Source organism: Pteropus alecto, unplaced genomic scaffold, assembly GCF_000325575.1.
Source record: "Pteropus alecto unplaced genomic scaffold, ASM32557v1 scaffold63, whole genome shotgun sequence".
NCBI lineage: Eukaryota > Metazoa > Chordata > Mammalia > Chiroptera > Pteropodidae > Pteropus > Pteropus alecto.
In genome coordinates, this window is record NW_006434897.1 from 613,649 (window position 1) to 622,075 (window position 8,427).

General features: G+C 38.6%; 2 pseudogenes; one reads left to right on the forward strand and one right to left on the reverse strand.

Moving 5' to 3' along the window:
- LOC112478967 lies at positions 1-119 on the forward strand (annotated as a pseudogene).
- An 8,119-nt stretch (positions 120-8,238) lies between these two features.
- LOC112478918 lies at positions 8,239-8,357 on the reverse strand (annotated as a pseudogene).
- Between the last annotated feature and the right edge of the window lie 70 nt (positions 8,358-8,427).

Genomic DNA, 8,427 nt, shown 5'->3' on the forward strand with positions numbered 1-8,427 from the left:
GTCTATGGCCATGCCACCCTGAACAAGCCCGATCCCATCTGATCTAGGAAGCTAAGCAGGGTCGAGCCTGGTTAGTAATTGAATGGGAGACCACCTAGGAAGATCAGGTACTGTAGGCGTAAAAAATAAAGGATCTTAAACTGATAAGGTCCTTGTAATCTGTGGGGTCAACCAAAGGTTGCCTTGCCTAAAAAATAAAAAATAAAATAAAAGAAGCTCTCTTCATCCTTCTCAGGATTTTTAATATCCTCCTAGCCTCTTCCAGCTTCCCTGAGCTCTCAGTCTATTTGCCCGCCTGGCTACCAGGTACAAAAATCTTCTAAGAACCCAGTATGTTCCTTACTGCTTAGTCCTAGTGGTAAACTGAAGACTCAATTTTCTCCTCACAAATCCAGGTTTCAGGCAGGGTTTATTAGGGAGGTGGGGGAATTTGGGTTCTATATGTAACATCTGTAGAGGAAAGATTATTATATGACATGACCACTGCCTGAGCGCTGCTGTACCTGCCAGCTAGATATGGGGCAGAACAGAGATTGCTTCCCCTGAATTCCTTCATACACCATCTATCTGATCGACTCCTCCCGTAGGTCCCACAGCATACTGGTTTGTGCTGGTTTGTGCTGGTTCCCGGAACAGGCAGTTGCCATAAAGAAGAAAAAGTGGTTAATTGGTATAATCAGGTCCCTTCTGAAGCAGAATAGAAACAGAATCCAGAGGAATTAGCATTAGAAAAAAAAACCTTTTTTTTTTTTTTTTTTTTAAATTGTGCCGTAAGAGAAGGGAATCAGGGTATGTCTCATGCAGACATATGTTTTTAATTAGGGAAAATAGAAAAGACTGAAAGAAATGTCTAGCCCATAACTACACTTTCTCTCTGAAGTTGGAGGAACTGCTGAGAGTGTGAGTGTGAATGAGAAGATAGAAGTTAATGAATACTAGAATAGGTCTGTGTTCATTTCCCCTGGCTGCAGTAACAAAGTACCACAAACTCAGTGGCTTAAAACAACAAAATTTTATCTTACATTTCAGTAGATCAGAAGTCCAATATGAGCCTCACTGGACTAAAACCAAAGATGTCATCAGGTCTGGGTACCTTTCTGGAACCTTTTCTAGATTCTAGAGGCTGCCTGCATTCCTTGGTGAATTGCCCTATACCGCCAGCTTCCAAGCCAACAACAAAGCATCTTTCTGACTCTCTAACTGCTTCTGTGGTCACATAGCTTTATTTGACTCTCATCCTCTGTCTTCCTCTTCTACTTTTAAGGACCCTTGTCATTACATTAGACCCACTGGATAGACCAGGGTGATCTTCCTATTTTAAAGTCATCTGCTTAGCAACCTTCATTTCATTGGCAACCTTAATTCTCCTTTGCTAGGTAACCTAACATTCACATTCTGGGTATTAGGACATGGACATCTTTGGGTGGATGCCTACTACAAGGCCCTAAGGAAACAAAGAAGATGCTAATGTAGGGACTCACCCAGACCCACAGAGTTGGTATGAAGATTATTTTAAACTGAAGACATTTGAGATAGAGCTGGTGCAGAAAGAAGCCTTTTTGGAACTTCCCTTATCTGACTAAAGGCAGGGCCTTCAGAGAGTGAAGCTGTCATAAATGCCCTCTTGGGGAGCTTTACCGCTAGGAAGACCAACCACTCATGCCTGGATAAGAAGTTACATAAACTAACACTATCAAAAACTATCATACTTACATTTGTTTCCCTAAAAGCCCATTTGTCTTTCCTAAAAGTCCTTTGTTTTCCCATAGAAGCCCCTTTACCCCTTTCACCTCTCCCCTATAAACCCCATAACTTTATCTTTTCTCCTTTAATCTGTCAGATGTCAGTTAACTTTCAGCTCCTTCCCTGCCCCACTGGACTTAAATTGGTAGAGGGAAAATTCTTCCTCCTAACACTAATAAGGGACCTAGAGAGACTGCATGGCAAAACTGAGGACGCCTAAGGTTAGAGTCTATAAATACTGTGGCATCAAAGTCACAAATGGGCGTGGCTTTCCCATTCACAAAGAAATAAATAAAGATAGAGAAGTTTAGAAGGTTGAAAAAATTCTAAGATGTGATTTTGCTGGATGGGTAAGGCAATAGAAAGATGCAGCAAGAAGTTAAGCGGATCAAGCGATTCATCATAGAAAAATGAAACCAGGAAGAGACCCTTCCCTAGGGAGGGGTCACTCAGAGCTGAAACAGGAGGATAAGGTCACCAAATAGAAAACTGACATTTAATATTGGCATTCCAGATTTTGACAAGGTCCCAACACTTGAACATGATAGTAGGATTATGGAAGTAGAAAGGAGATGTATTTGTCTTCTATTGCTGTGACAAATTATCAATTTAACATCTTAAAACAACACTCATTCATTATCTCACAGTTCTGGAGGTCAGGAATCTAGGTAGGCTAAAGTAGTCTCTGTTTAGGTTATCACAGGGCCAAATCAAAGTGTCAGCCAACCAGGCTCTTTTATGGAGGCTCTTATCTGAAGAATTTGCTTCTAAATTCAAGTTGTTGGCAGAATCCAATTCTTTGCAGATTTAGGACAGAGATCCCTGTTTCCTTGCTTCAACCAGCTCCTACAGGGTGTTCACATTCCTTCACATGTGACTCCCTCTATCTTCAAAGCAGGTAAGTCCTTCTCAAAATTCGTATCTCTAAGACTTCTCCTTCTACCTTTTGAAGGGCTGCTGTGATTAAATCAGGCCCACCTTGATAATTGCACTACCCTAGAGTCAACCGACTTGGGACTATAATTACAACTGCACAATTCCTCAGAACAGTACATAGTCTAGTGTTTGGTTAAATAACCAGTAGGTGAATTGGACTTTTGAGGGCTGGGGGAGGAGAGGATGTTTAGAATTCTGACCACCCTGAAGGTAAAGTTAAGAAAATCAAAGAGCACAGAAGCTAGAGTGATTGTTTGATCATCTAAATACTTTTCGATCATCTTACTACTTTGCCCAAGTAGTAACCATCTTGAAGAGAAGAAAAATGCCAAAAAACAGTTGTCAAAGTCTTATGGATATGGCGAACAGAAGGTGGCATTAATACAGAGAGAGACATTATGTGTGTATGTGTGTGCAAGTTTATGTGTGTGTGTGGCAGGAGCTGGCAAGTGTATTAAGAGCCTAGAATCTGGAGCCAGACCACGTTGATTCATATAATTTGCTTTATATAGCAGATAAGAGACCAACTAAGAAATAACTCATTTGGTTATAAAATTCATAGAGGTAGAATTTATTCATTTTACTGAAAAATGAGCACAGTGGTGGGGGTAGGGTGGGGTGGAATACATATGGTTAGGTACTCATAATTAGCCTGCAGAGTCAGAAAGTGGCATAGAAGTAGTAACATTTGTTCCTTCAAAACAGGCTGAAAGGTTAAATGTTGAGAGTTCACCAAGCTAAATTTCACATGTCCATAAAGTCTCCTGTTTAAGTAAACTTTTTCATTGAAGTATAACATACATGCAGAACAAGTAGAAAAATCTAAGGAAACGGCTTGATATATGTTTACAAAGTGAACACATCTGATTTATTATCAAAATCCCAGAAGCCTCCTAACGCTCTAGGTTAGTCATCCCTTCCAAAGGTAAGCACTCTCCTGACTTCTATCATCCATGCATTTTGTCTGTTTTTAAACTGTATATACAAAGTAATTACTTTTTTGAAACTGCCTCTTTTTATTCAGTGTTACTTATATGAGATTCATCCACATGTTTGCACATAGTAAAGTCTTATTAATTTCCATCTTTGTGTAGGAGTCCATTGTATAAATATACTGCAATTTATTCATTCTACTATTGATGTGCCTTTTGGGTTGTTTCCAGTTTTGAGATACACCATAAAGTGTCAAATTAGGAAAGAATCCTAATGGTCGACTAACCCCATCACCCAGTAGAATGGCACAAGTGGAGGCCTGAAATTTGAAATCATCTTTTCCCCTTGATTATGCTAAAATAGCATAAAGAAAAAAAATTAGAGAGAGGATCAGAGTTATAGAAGAGCATGAACCTATAAGCCATGGTTCTATTTCTCTCTCTAGCCAGAACGCCAGCCAGCCTCCAATTAAGCAACATTTTCCTGAGGGCTTCCCTTGTGTTACATCCTGTGGAGGAAGAGAAATAACACATTGAAAAGGGGAGACAGATACCTAAATGGATAAATCAAGATGAAAATGGTATGAAAAGTGTTATGCCACTGTGGGTGGTATAACTAAGTCTATATGGGGATGAGAGTCATGGAATACTGAGCCTGGAGGAAACATTCGAGCTTAGCATGAGCAGAAGTTTAAAAATTCCTGGGTGGTTGGGATGACAGAAGACTTTTGGGTATAGATAGTGGTGATAGTTACCCAATATTGTGAGTGTATTTAATGCCACTGACTTGTACACTTATAAACGGTTAGAATGATTAATTTTATGTTATGTATATCTTACCACAACAAAAATATTGCTTTTCTGGGCAGTTCTTTTGGAAATAGCTTTTGTTCATTTTACAGTTTTCTAATGTAAGCTCATAGTTCTCTTCGTTTATTTGTGGTCATGAATTGCCAATACTCATTCTTGAGTAATGTATAATTGCGTAATTAAACATTAAGAGTGTAAACACTGATGAGGTCTTTCCTGATCACTCGATCATGAAGTTATTTTCAACTCCAAAACACTGTCTACCGCTATGCACATTCTGTCTTGTGTGGCAGTAATTTGTGAACCTGTGCCAGGCATGTCATAGATGCTCAGTAATATACAATGAATAATCAAATGAGAGAAAGACTATTTTATCTTCCAAACTATAATAAGTGTTATGAGGGAAAGAAAGATGGGGAAATGCTAGATAAAAACACGTTAATTAAATAAATGCTGTATACATGTTCTGCAATGAACATGTATACAGCATTTATTCATAAAACCTATCCCTCAAGAAGCATCTCAACTTAAACAGAAATGTGAGAGAATTTTCTGGGGTGAAATTGTGGAGGCCTTGAATTCCAAACCAAGGAGTTCAGATTAATCTTGAGAGGGAGAAACCATTAAAAATTTAGTGTAAAAGGATGACATTGCCCAAATAGTCTTTTAGAAAGGTTAATCTGTTTATGTACTGTTTATGGAGGGATATTGGAAGGCAGCGATCAGTCTGTAAATAAAAAATATAGATTGAACTAGAGCAACAGTGGAAAAATTTGTGATGAATGGGGCATGAAAAAAGACATTATAAAGGAAGAATTTACAGTACCTGGTAACTGATAGAACATTGAAGGTGAGAGTTGATTTCAAGATCTCAAACCTGAGAAGCTAAAGACTTTGTAGTATTAATGAAAATTATAAGGGTAGAAAGTATCTCTGACATCTCATGGTATTTCCTAAATATTGCCTTGCTCAAGGCCTTGAACACAACAGATATTTAATAAATATATATTGACTGAATAATAAAAATGAGTCTATCTTCTATAATTCAGGGGCCTATCCACCCTTACCTCAACTTGCTATGTTGCAAAAACAGAGGAGGGTGTCCTGAAAGACTTAGCTCTTTTACGTAACATTACCAACTACTGTAAACATTATATTGCCTGTAGAAATAAGTCGTGGGAACACCTAAAGTTAAAGTGTAATGAGCATTAAATAGTTCATGATACATTACACAATGTCTTGGAATTTTTTCAGATCTGGCTGTCATGCTTAATATTATACTAGCTGTTGTCAACAAGGCCAAATGCTATAGCTTCACTCAGAACCCATATTAGACCAGGAAACATACACTAATTATTCTGTGTGTAACAAAGCCATAAACCAATCTAAAGGTACCCAAGTTTCATCTCACCTCGACAATTTTTGATTGTTGACTCTCGGGTACCTCAATTTCTTATCTCACATTAATGGTGATAATACCTATGTCAAAGGGTTGAATAAAGATTTTTTTTTAAATAATGTATATTTGAAAAAACATAGATAACCTTAATTTTTACCAAATGCTAATAATAGTTAATACGTACTGAATACTTACTACTTTCCAGGTAGTATTCAAAGTGCCTTCTAATTTTGTGGGGTTTTTAAAACTTCACTCAAGCTTCACAATAATACCTTTAGGTGGGTTCTGTTAAAATTTCTATCTTGCAGATGATGAAATTGAAGCATCGTGAGATTAAACAATTTACCCAAGGGAATTCAGCTAGTAAAAATTTATGCTCACATCTGGCTCTTTTTAATTAGTGCTGATATAAGAAATAATGACCTCATTATTTCCCTTAAAAACCACTAAAAAAATTGGAAAGAAGAGGTAAAATAAATTCACTCACCCTTCCAAATCCCCCTCAGCCACAATGGATAAAAATAAAGGAAGAAAAACAAGAAAAGTCTATGCAGTTGCAAATCCAAAATAAATATCTCCAAGAAAGAAAAGTAATGTTTTGTTCTTTTTCCAATTGGCCTAATCATTTGATAGTCTCCTCTTCTTGCTCATGTTTTCAATGCCCTTTCTTATGTTTAAAAATATTATTTTAATTCTGATAATTCTGATGATTATGAATGGTAAGAATTACTAAAGCTTGTGGGTTGAGGGCCTTGGATCTAGAAGCAGGTAACAGTGGCAAGAAGCTTGGCTGAATAAAGGGAACTCAAACTACACGGAGCAGGGGACTGGAGCCAGGCTCACTGATTGAAGCCCAGGGCAGGAATGGGGCTGCCCACTTACGAAAGAGGTGGAGGTTTGTGGGAGACAGTGCTGCTCAAATCTGCCTCAGGATGTGTGGCTATGTTGTGTGGATGGGGCTATTGAAGGAGAGACACAACTCATGGGTGATGAAGCTCCTCCAGCCCATGTTGCCTCTCTTATAACTCTAGAGGCCTCTGTTCCTCCCCAAAGGAGGGCAGTGGGTACTGAGAGCCACTGGAGTGGACCTCTGACTGCGAAGTGCCAGGTCTTACCTGTCACATTTGGGAAGGTCTTTAACGCTGCTGGATAAGCTGGGTGCCTCCACTGCTCTCTACTTAGTAACAGAGCTTCCCAAATCAGATTCTTACTCAACAAAGTGTGTGAGATTTAAGCCACTGTCCTGGCCTTGCCTGACCTCAGGAGATGGTTAGACTGATAATGAAAGAAACCATGTTAATCCTAAAAAGATATTGCTAGTAAGCTCTGGCTAGAGATGTTGCCTATGGGATGCTCTACTCATAGGAAACAAGAAACACACATAGAACCTGATAGGTCTTCTATTCTGTGTCTCTTCACCCTCCTTACATATTTTCCACATCTTTCTCTCTCTGTGGCTGTATCTTAGATAATTTTCTCCAATATATTTTCTAGGTCACGAATTCTCTACACAGCTTTATTAATCCATTTAACCTTCTATCCATTTGAATTCTTAATTTCAACAAACAGAGGGTGTTTTTATTTCTAAAAGTAACATTTTGTTTATAGAACATAATATAAATATAAATATTAAAAAATTGCAAATAATAAAATCTAAGGGGAGAGTGAAAGGAAATGGAAAGAAATGTAACTCATTCTCATTTTTTGTATCAGAAATTCAATCGATACCAATTAAAATGTAACTATTTAAAACTCATGTGTCTACTTCCAAATATTTATTCTGGACTCAAGTTAAATCAGTTTCTTGTCAAGAATGCAGCTCAATATGTAAATTATTATTTTTATAACTCAGTCACATTTTTTCTGCATTGTTTGGTTTAAAATGAGATGTAGCAGTTCTGGTTGAGATGGGGGAGTAGGTAAACACTGTGCTTGCCACTTTCCATGACCATGTTAAAATTACAACTAAATTATAGAACAATCGACCTGGAGAACCATCTGAAGACTAACTGAACAGAAGTCCTATAACTAAAGACATAAAGAATAAGCCACATTGAGACTGGTAGGAGGGGTGGAAATGTAAAATGGGCTGGTCTCACACCCATATGAGAATTGGGAGGGGTATGTTGGCTGCAGAGGTCCCCAGTGAAGAGTGAGGGTTCCCAGCCTCACACCAGAGGACCAGGGTCCAGAAGAGGAGTTCTCACAACATCTGGCTTTGAAAATCAGCAGGGATTATGTCCATTCAGGTAAGACAGAAGGCTGTAGGAAACCTAGGCATTCCTCTTAAAGGGCCCACATACATACCAATTTTTTTTTTTTTTTTTTAGGCGAGGCAACCCTTGGTTGACCTCACAGATTGCAAGGACCTTGTCAGTTTACAATCCTTTTTCTTTTTTTCTTTTTTTTCATTTTTTACACCCACAGCACCTCGTCTTCCTAGGTAGTCTCCCATCCAAGTCCTAACCAGGCCCGACCCTGCTTAGCTTCTGAGATCAGACGGGATTGGGCTTGTTCAGAGTGGAATGGCCATAGACTTAAAGGGCCCACATACAGATGCTCTCATATCCAGGCACTCACCTTTGGCTCCGGTGGAGAGACAGTAAC